Source organism: Loxodonta africana, chromosome 9 (assembly GCF_030014295.1).
Source record: "Loxodonta africana isolate mLoxAfr1 chromosome 9, mLoxAfr1.hap2, whole genome shotgun sequence".
In the NCBI taxonomy this organism is placed as follows: Eukaryota; Metazoa; Chordata; class Mammalia; order Proboscidea; family Elephantidae; genus Loxodonta; species Loxodonta africana.
The window spans coordinates 60,489,262-60,502,494 of NC_087350.1; the positions used below are offsets into that span (position 1 = coordinate 60,489,262).

The following is a 13,233-nucleotide window of genomic DNA, read 5'->3' on the forward strand; positions in this document are numbered from 1 at the left end:
CCTGATCATCCAAACTCAAGGTCAGCATGGGTTCAGGAGTTAGTCTCCCTACAAAGCTAGGACATCAACCCCTTTACCTTCCTCCCATCTTTCTCTAGACCCCTAACAACAACAACAAAAAAAACCCATTGCCATCGAATCATTTCTGACTCATAGCAACCCTACAAGACAGAGTAGAACTGCCCCATAGGATTTCAAAGGAATGGCTGGTATATTCAAACTGCTGACCTTTTGATTAGCAGCCATAGCACGTAACCACTACATCACCAGGGCTCCTCTAGGGCTGTGAAATCTTCTTATTTTAGATATTCAAACATTTCCAGAGGCAGCGGGGGGGGGGGGAGCAGGTAGGCAGGGGGGTGGACTATCAACTCAGTCTCCCTCAGCAGTAATCACAATAGCTTCAAAAGGGACTTTGCTTCTACATCCCACTCAACCCTGTTTCAACGATTTCAAAGTAATTTACTCTTTTTATAGTGACCAATTGCATTTCTGGCATCTTTTTTTCTAGAAGAAAAAAGCATCAGCAAATTCACAAGTTTCATCCTTGGCAGGACATACTACTACGTATTTTTGAGACCATACTGTGTGTTAACATTATTGCTTGGAGTTGGAGACACAGAGATGAATCAGATATATGGTCTTGCCCTGAAGGAGTTCATAGTCTGATAGTCAAGAATGAAACACAAACAAACTACAATGATATGTGAAATATGAAAAAACTGAATGAGAGGAGGGAGAGACAAAATCTCCCAAATTGGGTGGACAGAAAAAGTTCCCCATAGTTTAGCGAGGAAGAAGAAGTGGAAAAGAGCCTTTTAGACCAAAGGCACAGCATGAGAAAAGGTTTAAGGGACACTGGAACATAGACTAGGTGCAGTGGGGATAAGATGGGAGAAGAGGCCTAGGCTGAAGAACAAAGAGCTCTGAATGTCAGGCTAAGAAGGCTTTAACCAGAAGGTGATGAAAATCTTGGAGGGGCTCAAGCAAGCAGTGTTATTTTAGAAAGCTGTGAGAGGCAATGCTGGAAAAGGTGACATTGGAGCAAGGAGGCCAGTCCTGAGGCTATGGCAACTGCCTAGAGAAGAAGCATTACTAACCTGCACCAGGGAGACAGCAGTGGGTCTTGGGAAGAGAGCTTGGTTTTGACACAGGTTATGAGGGGAAGGAGGAACACAGGTGATGCCCTCATAGGCTTTTGGCTGGAGGAATCCAACTGATGGGGGTGCCATGCACTGACATGGGACATACAAGCAATCTTGGGGAAGACCCAAGACTGGGTCTTCTCACACTCACATTCTCTTTGCCTTTATTTTGTATAAATTGGTTTGCTTCATTCAGCATTCCGTGTGAACTTTTCATTCAACAGTTGATTGACTTTTACGTTTTAGGCAGTGTCAGACACAATAGGAATGCCAGAAGGTAAAAGGGTAAGAGATTATTTTTGTCTCTGGAAGGCCTTGCCCCCTCCTCATTTGGTAAGAATTGGGTAACTAAATGACCAAGCTTACAAGTACTGTGGTGAAAACAAAATTTCTTAGGCTTTGAGTGAGAACTCCAGGGCATCCTTTTTGGAGTCGTACAAACCAGATCCATCTCAATATGAAAAATAACTGACTTTGTGTCAGCCCAGGAATTAAAAAATACGGTCATTAGAAGCATAGAGTATGGAATTTAATTCATCCACTTAGTGACATTTTGTATAAATGCTCCCAAATATCTTAATCAAATATAGAGTGTTTACTTAAAGTTTAAGGTTCCTAAGACATTGTCATAATTTTGAGAGCTGCAAAGACCCCTTCGTTTGTATTGCCACAGCCTCCTGTGTGGATTACTTCATAGCATCTGAACCATAGTAATTCTAATTGTTTGTTTGTATGTGTCTTCACCATTAAACCATGAGTCCTTTGAAGTTAGAGACTAGGTCTTGTTCATCTCCCTTCTTAGCATCTAGACGGCACATGGCATGAAGCAGGAAGTTCAGTGATGGTTATTGAACTGCAATAAAACTTCAAAAAGTATATCTTCTGCCCCTTCATTTTATGGATGGGGAAACTGAGGCTTAGAGAGAAGAATCACTTATGTGAATTCACTTAGGAAAGTAACAGAGTCGGGAATAAATCGTAGTTTATTTTGATTGCTTAACATTTGTGTGGCTGTTTCCTCCTCCTGCCCAGCTTGGTTTGCTAGCTAATTAGCCAGAAGTTGGAACCATTTACAAGTTGTGGAAATGTAAACCTTCTTTGTTATGAAAACCAATGACCATGCAAATATAGCCCTTATACCAGTGCAGAATTTGTTTCTCGGGTCCCTCCACTTACTTAAAAGCCAGGAGTCAACAATGCCTTCAGGGTCTGGTCTCATTTTCCTAGGAAAACACACACACACACACACACACAGGGGTGTGCACGAAGCACACGCACGCACATGCGCACACACACATACAAACACAAGCATGTGACCCAAGCAGAGCAGCTGAAAATGATGTTTTGGATTGAAATCTTGGCATTTACAGTTCCTGTGTGACCTAGAAAGGTCAAGGGTACCAGAATTCAGATGGACTTTGGTTCAAGCTCCTACTCTTCCATGCTTATCTGTAAATGGGAATAGGGCCCTCCTTTGAAAGGGTAATTTTGAGGATTAAATGGAGTAGTTTTATCAGGATATCTCTCTATTACCTTGGGTCACTAGTTAGCCTTTCAGTTAGCCTTTTTAGGCCACTGTCTCTGCATCTGTAAAATGGATTAGATATGATTTACAGATCTCTGTCAAGCTGGAACATTCTATGATTCTCCTCCCCTGGGAACTAATTGGATTCTGGACTGAGTGTTGCAAGGACTGAAGATATAAAGGAAGCGGGATCCTGTGCTGACACAATGCTGGCTTCTGCTGCCTCGCATGGGCTGTCTGTTTGATGTCGGCCTTTTATCAGGGTGTGTTTGTGCTCTATCCAGGGTTTGTCTGGCCATTGCACCAGTCCCCATTCTGTTCCTCATGGTTTGGGAAACAGCCAGTGGATGGGGAGACTCAGAGGCAGGATTTTTTCCCAAGAGCCGCCTGGCTGGTAGAACTCACAAAGTCCAGAGAGATTTCCTGTTTTGTTTTCCACAACTTCAAGCTCCTATTGATTATCAAAAACCACACACACACACACACACACACATGCATTCAAAAATAAAAACACATACACATGCACACACAAAACAGAATGTTCTCTCTCCTCCCCTTGCTGGAGTCCAGTGCAATCTCCTACCATCTGTATCACTTTCACCCAGTGGCCCTGCATTTCACCATTCTGGTAATTAAGCACTTAGAGCTGGCTGGAGATGTTACAGAAGCTTAAGCCATGAACAGTTGTGCACATTAATTTCACTAAGGGGGAAGCCTGCAAATAGAGGGAGAAAAGATCTAAGAGTCAGGATGACCTCATGCTCTGCCATCTGGTTTATGTCCTCATGAGAGTGCCTCCTTCTGGTGCTGGTAGGCAAATGGACATTTCTTCCCAGCATAGGTTCTGGCACGTAGTAGGAGCAGTGCTCTTACCATGTGCCAGACCCTGGGACAGACTTTTATTGACTTTTTTGATCTCAGTAACCTTGAATTTCCGTTTCACAGATAAAGAAACTGAGACTTAAAAAGATAAAGTTATTTGGTGACATGACTAATATGTGGTAAAGCTGGGACTGGAACTTAAACATGTCTGAGTCTGAAGCCTGTATGCTTTATACTATGTGTTAATAATTGCTAACGTTTATTGAGCACTTACTATGTGCTAGACCCTGTGCCAACATCACTTACGTGCATGATCACATTTAATCTTCCCTGATCAACTCAATGATAAAAGTGTTAATGTTGGCTCTATTTTTGGAGTTGTGGACATAGTTAAATAACCAGTGTATCACAGGTCAACCATCTAATAAGAGGCAAAGTGCATGTGCTTAAACACTTTCCTATTCTTCGTTGTCTGCTTTGTAGGACCCCTCAGTGTTCAGCAGGAAACAGTCCTCAACTGCACAACTTGATGTTTGCATTGTTATTATTATTACTGCTAGCAACATCCGTTGTTTCTTTCCACATACGTAGTTGATTTGATCCCTGTATCTTCCATCTGGTGAGGTCCACATGTATAGTCATCATTATGTTGTTAAAAAAAGGTGTTTGCAATGAATACCTCATTTGTCTTGCAAAATTCTGTCATGAGATCTCCAGTGTCACTTCTATCAACAAGGCCGTATTTTCTAACTACAGATGTTTCTTCTTTTTTTTCCCACATTTGCATTCCGATCACTGGAAATTATCAATGCATCTTGATTGCATGTTCGATCAATTTCAGACTGCAGAAGTTGGTAAAAATCTTCAATGTCTTCATCATTGGCATTAGTTGTTGGTACATAAATTTGAATAATAGTTGTATTAACTGGTCTTCCTTGTAGGCTTATGGATATTATCTTATCCCTGACAATTTTGTACTTCAGGATAGATCTTGGAATGTTCTTTTTGACAATGAATGCTACGTCATTCCCCTTCAATTTGTCTTTCCTGGCATAGTAGACCATATGATTGTCTGATTCAAAATGGCCAATACCAGTCCATTTCAGCTCACTAATGCCTAGGTTATCAATCTTTATGTGGTCCATTTCATTTTTGACGACTTCCAATTTTCCAAGATTCATACTTTGTACACTCCCAAGTTTCTATTATTAATAGATGTTTGCAACTGTTTCTTCTCATTTTGGGTCAAGCCACATCAGCAAATAAAGGTCCGGAAAGGTTTAATTCATACACATCATTAAGGTCAACTCCACTTTGAAGAGGCAGCTCTTCCACAGTCATATTTTGAATGCCTTCCAACATGAGAGGCTATCTTCTGGCACTATATCAGACAATGTTCCACTGTTATTCATAAGGTTTTCACTGGCCATTTTTTTTTTCAAAGGGAGGTTGCCAGGTCCTTCTTCCTAGTATGTCTTAGTCTGGAAGCTCTACTGAAACCTGTATACCATGGGTGACCCTGCTTGTATTTGAAATACTGATGTCATAGCTTTCAGCATCACAGCAACATGCAAGCCACCATAGTATGACACAGTACAACAAACTTGGTCATATGCAAGTTCAATTTGAAGCTGAATAAAATTAAAACAAGTGCATAAGAAGCAAAATATGACCTTGGGTATATCCCACTTGAATTTGGAGACCTTCCCAAAAATAGATTTGACACAGTGAATACTAATGGCCAAAGACCAGATGAGTTGTGGGATAACATCAAGGACATATACATGAAAAAAGCAAAAGGTCATTAAGAAGACAGGGAAGAAAGAAAAGACCAAAATGGACATCAGAAGAGACTCTGAAACTTGCTCTTGAACATAGAGTAGCTAAAGCTAATGGACGAAATGCGGAAGTAAAAATGCTGATGAGAAGATTTAGAAGGGTGGCTCAAGAAGAGAAAGTAAACTATTATAATGACCTGGAGTTAGAAAATCAGAAGGGAGGAACACACTCGGCATTTCTCAAGCTGAAAGAACTGAAGAAAAAATTTAAGCCTTGAGTTGCAGTATTGAAGAATTCCATGAGGAAAATATTGAGTGATGCAGGAAACATTAAAAGAAGATAGAAGGAAGGAAACACAGATTTACTGTACCAGAAAGAATTGGTTAGCATATTAACCATTTCAGGAGGTACCACATGATCAAGAACTGATGGTACTGAAGGAAGAAGTCCAAGCTGCACTTAAGGCATTGGAGGAAAAAAAAAAAAAAAAGGGCTCCAGGAATTGACGGAATACCAATTGAGATGTTTCAACTAATGGATGCAGTATTGGAGGTACTTACTCACCTATGCCAAGAAATTTGGAACAGTTACCTGGAAAAATGAAAGAGATCCATATTTGTGACCACTTCAAAGAAAGATGACCCAACAGAATGAAGAAAGTATTGAACAATATCATTAATAATCACACACAAATAAAATTTTGCTGAAGATAATTCCAAATGTGTTGCAGAAATACATCTACAGGGAACTGTCAGAAGCTCAAGCCAGATTCAGAAGAGGACATGGAATGAGGGATATCATGGCTGATGTCCGATGGATCTTGGCTGAAAGCAGAGAATACCAGAAAGGTGTTTACCTGTGTTTTATTGACTACGCAAAGGCCTTCAACCATGGAGATCATAACAAACTATGAATCAAATTGGGAAGAATGGGAATTCCAGAACACTTAATTGTGTTCATGCGAAACCAGTACGAAGACCAAGAGGCAGTTGTTTGAACAGAACAAGGGGATACTGGGTGGTTTAAAATCAGGAAAGATGTGCATCAGGATTGTATCCTTTCACCATACTTATTCAGTCTGTGCTGAGCAAATAATCTGAGAAGCTGGGCTGTAAGAACAGGGCATCAGGGTTGGAGGAAGACTCACTAACAACCTTTGATATGCAGATGACACAGCCTTGCTTGCTCAAGCAAAGAGGACCTGAGGCACTTACCCATGAAGATAAATTACTGCAGCTTTTTTTTTCAGTACGGACTGTTAGGAGCTGCCAAGTCAGTTCCCACTCACAGGGACCCTATGTAGAACAGAACGAAACAGTGCCGGACCTGTGCCATCCTCACAGTCTTTGCTTTGTTTGAGCCTATTGTAGCCACTGTGTCAGAACATCTTATTGAGGATCTTCCTCTTTTTCCCTGACCCTCTACCTTACCAAGCATGATGTCCTTCTCTAGGGACTTGTCCCTCCTGATAACATGTCCAAAGTATGTGAGACCAAGTCTCACCATCCTTGCTTCTAAGGAGCATTCTGGCTGTACTTGTTCCAAGAAAGATTTGTTTGTTCTTCTGACACTCCATGGTACATTCAATACTCTTGACCAACACCGTATTTCAAAGGCATCAGTTCCGCTTTGGTCTTCCTTATTCGTTGTTCAACTTTCCCATACATATGAGGCAATTGAAAATACCATGGCTTGGATCAGACACACCTTAGCCCTCACAGTGACATCTTTGCTTTTTAACACTTTCAAGAGGTCTTTTGCAGCAGATTTTCCAAATACAATACATCATCTGATTTCTTGACTGCTGCTTCCACGGACGTTGTCTTAGTTATCTAGAGCTGCTATAACAGAAATACCACAAGTGGATGCCTTTAACAAAGAGAAATTATGTTCTCACAGTGAAGTAGGCTAGAAGTCCAAATTCAGGGTTTCAGTTCCAGGGAAGGCTTTCTCTCTCTGTCGGCTCTGGAGGAAGGTCTTTCTCATCAATCTTCCCCTGGACTAAGAGATTCTCTGCCCAGGAAGCCCAGGTCTTAAGGATGTGCTCTGCTTCTGGTGCTTCTTCCTTGGTGGTATGAGGTCCCCCTGTCTCTCTGCTTTGCTTCTGTCTTTTGTATCTCAAGAGATTTCCTCAAGACATATCCAATCCTGTAGGTTGAGTCCTGTCTCACTAACACAATTGCTGCCCATCCTTCCTCATTAACATTATAGAGGCAGGATTTACAACACATAGGAAAATCACATAATACTGGGAATCATGGCCCAACCCAATTGATACACACATTTTTGGGGGGACATAATTCAGTCCCTGACAGGTGTTGAATGTGAATCCAAGTAAAATGAAATCCTTGACAACTTCAATATTTTTTCTATTTATCATAATGTTCCTTATTAGTCCAGTTGTAAGGATTTTTGTTTTATGTTGAGGTCCAATCCATACTGAAAGCCGTAGTCTTTGAGCTTCATCAGTAAGTGCTTCAAGTCCTCTTCACTTTCTGCAAGCAAGGTTATGTCAGTCTACATATCACAGGTTGTTAATGAGTCTTCCTCTAATCCTGATGCCACATTTTTCATATAGTCTAGCTTCTCGTATTATTTACTCATTATACAGATTGAATAAGTATAGTGAAAGGATACAACCCTGACACACACCTTTCCTGGCTTTAAACCACGAAGTATCCCCTTGTTCTGTCTGAACAACTGTCTCTTAGTCTATGTACAGGTTCCTCATGAGCACAATTAAGTGTTCTGGAATTTCCATTCTTTCCAATGTTACCCATAATTTGTTATGATCTACAAAGTCAAATCCCTTTGCATAATCAATGAAACACAGGTAAACATCTTTCTGGTATTCTCTGCTTTCAGTTAAGATCCATCTGACATCAGCAATGACATCCATTATTCCACATCCTCAGAATCTGGTTTGAACTTCTGGCAGTTCCCTGTCAATGTACTTTGGTAATCATTTTGGAATTATCTTCAGCAAAATTTTAGTTATGCGTGCTATTAATGATATTGTTCGATAATTTCCCCATTCTTTTGGATTACCTTTCTTTGGAATGGGCACAAATATGTGCATCCGTTAGTTGAAACATCTCAATTGTATTCCGTCAATTCTTGGAGCCTTTTTTTTTTTTTTTTTTTTTGCCATTTCTTTCAGTGCAGCTTGCACTTCTTCCTTCAGTACCGTTGGTTCTTGATCATATGCTACTGTGATGGTTAAGATTGTGTGTGAACTTGGCTATGCCATAACTCTCAGTGTTTATATGTAAGCCTTTTCATCATCTCTTTCCACAGATGTAGTCGATTTTATTCTTGTGCATTCCATTTGGTTGTTGAAAAAAGGTACTTGCCGTGAAGAAGTCGTTCGTCTTGCAAAATTCTATCATGCAATCTCCAGTGTCATTTCTATCATCAAGGCCATATTTTCCAACTACAGATCCTTTTTCATTGTTTCCAACTTTCACATTCCAATTATCAGTAATCATCAGTGCATCTTGGTTGCATGTTTGATCAATTTCAGACTGCAGAAGTTGGTAAAAATCTTCAATTTCTTCATCTTTGGCATTAGTGGTTGGTGCATAAATTTGAATAATGGTCGGCTTAACTGGTCTTCCTTGTATATGTATGGATATTATCCTATCACTGATAGCATTGTACCTTCGGCTAGATCTTGAAATGTTCTTTTGACAATGAATGTGACACCATTCCTCTGCAATTTGTCATTCCTGGCATAGTAGACCATATGATTGTCTGATTCAAAATGGCTAATACCAGTCCATTTCAGCTCACTGATGCCTAAGATATTGACATTTATGTGTTCCATTTCATTTTTGAGGGCTTGCAATTTTCCTAGATTCACATTTCATATATTCCATGTTCTAATAGCTAATGAATGTTTGCAGCTATTTCTTCTCATTTTGAGTCATGGCACATCAACAAATGAAGACCCTCAAAGCTTGACTACATCCATGTTGTTAAAGTTGACTCTGCTTTGAGGAGGCAGCTCTTCCCCAGTTGAATTTTGAATGCATTTCCACCTGAGGGGTTTATGTTCTGGCACTATACCAGAAAATGTTCCATTGCTATTCATATGGTTTTCTCTGGCCAATTTTTTCAGAAGTAGACTGCCAGGTCCTTCTTCCTAGTCTGTCTTAGTCTGGAAGCTCTGTTGAAACCTGTCTACCACTGGTGACCCTACTGGTATTTAAAATAGCAGTGGCATAACTTCCAGCATCACAGTAACAGGCAAGCCACCACAGTAAAACAAACTGACAAATGTATTGAGTCAGCATGGATTACACCTCAACAAAAATAAAACAATAATCCTTGCAACCAGACCAATAAGCCACATCATGATAAATGGAGAAAAGACTGAAGTTGTTAAGGATTTTGTTTTACTTGGATCCAGAACAACATCTATGGAAGCAGTGGTCAGAAAATCAGATTTGTATTGGGAAAATCTGTTGTAAAAGACTTCTTTCAAGTGTTGCAAAACAGAGATGTCACTTTAAGGACGAAAGTGCGCCTGACCCAAGCCATGGTATTTTCAATTTCCTCATATGCACGCGAAAGCTGAGCAAAGAATAAGGAAGACCAAAGAAAAATGAATGCCTCCGAATTATGGTGTTGGGGAAGAGTACTGATTATACCATGGACTGCCAGAAGAATGAACAAGTCTGTCTCGGAAGAAGTACAGCCAGAGTGCTCTTGGAAGTGAGAGCAATGAGACTTTGTCTCTTGTACTTTGGCCACGTTAAGAGGAGGAACCAGTCCGTGGAGAAGGACATCATGCTTGGTAAGATAGAGGGTCAGGGAGAAAGAAGAAGATCCTCAATGAGATGGATAGACACAGTGGCTGCAACAATAGGCTCAAACATAGCAGTGATTGTGAGGATGACGCAGTACTGAGTAGTGTTTTCTGTTGTACGTAGGGTTGCTATGAGTCGGAACGGACTAGACGGCACCTAACAACTAGAACACACTGTCTTCATTATTACTGTTTTATATTCTTTTTTTTTTTTTTCTAATTATGTATTACACTTAGAAGAACACTAAACCAATATGATTGGATTGTGGAGAATACACAATTCTAGTTCCTCAAGGCCAGTTCTTTGTAGTCATGCCAACTATATATATATATATTTAATAATGTATTTATTATTTTTTGTTGCTATTGGAAATATACACAGTAAAACGTACACCAATTCATTAATTTCTATGTACACAATTCAATGACATTGATTACATTCTTCAAGTTGTACAACTGTTCTCACCCTCCTTTTCCGAATTGTTTCTCCCCCAATAAAATAAACTCAGTGCCTGCTAAGTTTACTATCTAACCTCTCAAGTTCCTGTTGTCAGTTTGATCCCACATAAATAGTTCTTTAAAATAACCCAATGCTCAGAGCAGACATTCTTTACTAATTAAGCCTGCTGTTGTTTGGTTTAAAGAAGACTTCAGGTGGTATTTTTTTGGTTTAAGGTCTAGGGTTTAAATCTTATATCAGGTTTATAGTTTTAGAGGTTCATCAGTTTAAATAACTCCAGTAAGTTTGGATTCCATGAGAATTTGAAATTCTGTTCTACATTTTTCCTTTTTTTGATCAGGATTCTTTTATAGAATCTTCAATCAAAATGTTAAGTAATGGCAGCTGGGCACCATCCATTTCTTCTGATCGCAAGGTCAAGCTATTCTTGATCCATACTCTTCTTCAGACAAGTTTCGTCTCCACTGTTGTTATCAACTTATCCATAGATAAAAACCAAGGAATAGGATTAGATAACATGTCAGATGTTTTCCATGAGTCGAAATTGATTTGATGGCAACGGGTTTGGGTTTGGTTTTGAGTTTTTCCAACTTGAGGATTGCCTTTACCTCACTGTTCCTTGGGCAAGTCCTCCCTTCACCTTCTTATTTCCATGAAGTGATGGGAGATGGATTTAAGGATTTCTGAAGTACCTTCTAGGACTCTGAGTTAATGACTGTCCCCTGTATTAGCTTCCTGTGGCTGTTACAACAAATCATCACAAACTTGGTGGGTTAAAACAACAGAAACTTATTCTCTCATGGTAGTTTCACTGGGTCAAGGTCATGGGGGCAGCAGGACTGTGCTGTCGTGCTGTCTTAGAGGCTCTGAAAGAGCCTCTTTTTCAGCTTTTGGTGGCTTCCGGTATTTCTTTGTGGTCATATTGTTCAAATCTCGGCCTCTGTGGTCATGTTGCTTTTTCTTCTTCTGTGTCAGATCTCCCTCTGCCTATGGGCACTTGTGATACGTTAAGGGACCACCAGGATAACCTCCCCATCTCAAGATCCTTAATCACATCTTCAAATATCCTTTTTCTATCTAAGGTAACAATTACAGGTTTCAGGGATTAGAACCTGAAATCTTGGGAGGCCATTATTCAGCCTACCACAGAGCCTTTATTCCTAAATACCCAGTGGCGAACAAGGAAGAGTCTTGCTGTTTATCTGTTCATCAGAACAGAATTCTGAGAGGTAGAAGCCAGGTCATGGGATGCTGTGTAGCCCCTTGGTATCAGAGTTGCCAGATAAAATACAAGATACCCCGTTGAATCTGAATTTGAGATAAGACAAAGTTTTTAGTGTAAGTATGTCCCAAATATTGCACAGGGAGAAAAGGTCTGAGAGTCAGCAAGACCTCATGCTCTGTCATCTGTCTTCTGTCCTCATGAGAGTGCCTCTTCTGGTGCTGGTAGGGGAATGGACATTTGTTCCCAGCATAGGCTGTAGCACATAATAGGAACAGTGCTTTTACCATGTACCAGACCCTGGGGCAGACGCTTTACATGCAAATATTGCGTGGGGCCTATTTATACTCAAAAATATTTATCTCAAATTCAAATTTAACCAGGTATCTTGTATTTCATTTTATTTTTTTTACTAAATATGACAACTCTACTTGGGGCTAATCCCACTGTCCTGCATGGTTGAACAGAAAAGCCCTGCACTTGGGAGTTACGCAGATCTGGTTTTGAATTCTGCTTTACGATTTACCTGCTGCGAGAACTTGGGGAATTGCTTCACTGCCCTGATTCCTGGTTTTCTCACCTGTAAATGAGGATCATAATGTCTGTATCTCAGGGCTGTTTTGAGGGTTTTTTTTTTTTTTTTTTTTTTGGTGAACTTAAAGCACCTTATACTGTCCTAAGGGGAACTGAAGAAATAACTTCCATTTTCTCTTAACTGCTGGACATCAGTGATCAGTTTTTTTTAGCATCCATTCATCTATTTGTGAAATATCAATTGAAAGCCAATGCTAGGTCCCCTGAGAATTTTCCCGTGACTAAGTCATGGTGGTCCCTGGCCTTGTCGGGATCATAGTCTGCTGGATGAGACAGACAAGTAAATGTGATGGTGTGGGTGTTCTAGTTTCATGGTGTCAACTGAGGAGTGTGATCCCGGGCGTAGGAAAGCCAGAGGAGGCTCCTCAGAGAAAAGGAAGTTGCAGTTGAAACCAAAAACATGAATTGAAGTGCAAAGGGGGAATATTTCAGACAGACCCAGTGCTGTCGAGTCGATTCCAACAGAGGGAACAAAATACTTCAGATGGAGAGGACAATGAAGTGCATTGCAATTAAACAGAAAACTGACCATTATTTAGAGCAGGAGGTCAGCAAGCTATGCCCTCAGGCCAAATCTAGCCAGCTGCTTGTTATTGTAAATATGTATGTATATATATACACATATATATAAACTACAACCACACCCATTCATTTAAGTGTTGTCTGTGCTATTTTCATGCTACAAAGGTTGTTGTTAGCTGCTGTGGAGTCACCCCACGCACAACAGAATGAAATGCTGCCTGGTCCTGTGCTATACCCCTGATCAGCTGCAGATCAGTCTGTTTGTAATCCATAGGGTTTTCAGTGGCTGATTTTTGGAAGTATATCACCAGGCTTTTCTTCCTTGTCAGTCCTAGTCTGGAAATGGCTGAAACC

General features: G+C 40.3%; 1 protein-coding gene across 3 annotated transcripts in view; it reads left to right on the plus strand.

Moving 5' to 3' along the window:
* Positions 1-13,233, plus strand: part of ASTN2 (astrotactin 2) — a 1,052,667-nt gene that overhangs the window by 825,090 nt on the left and 214,344 nt on the right. The window lies entirely within an intron of this gene.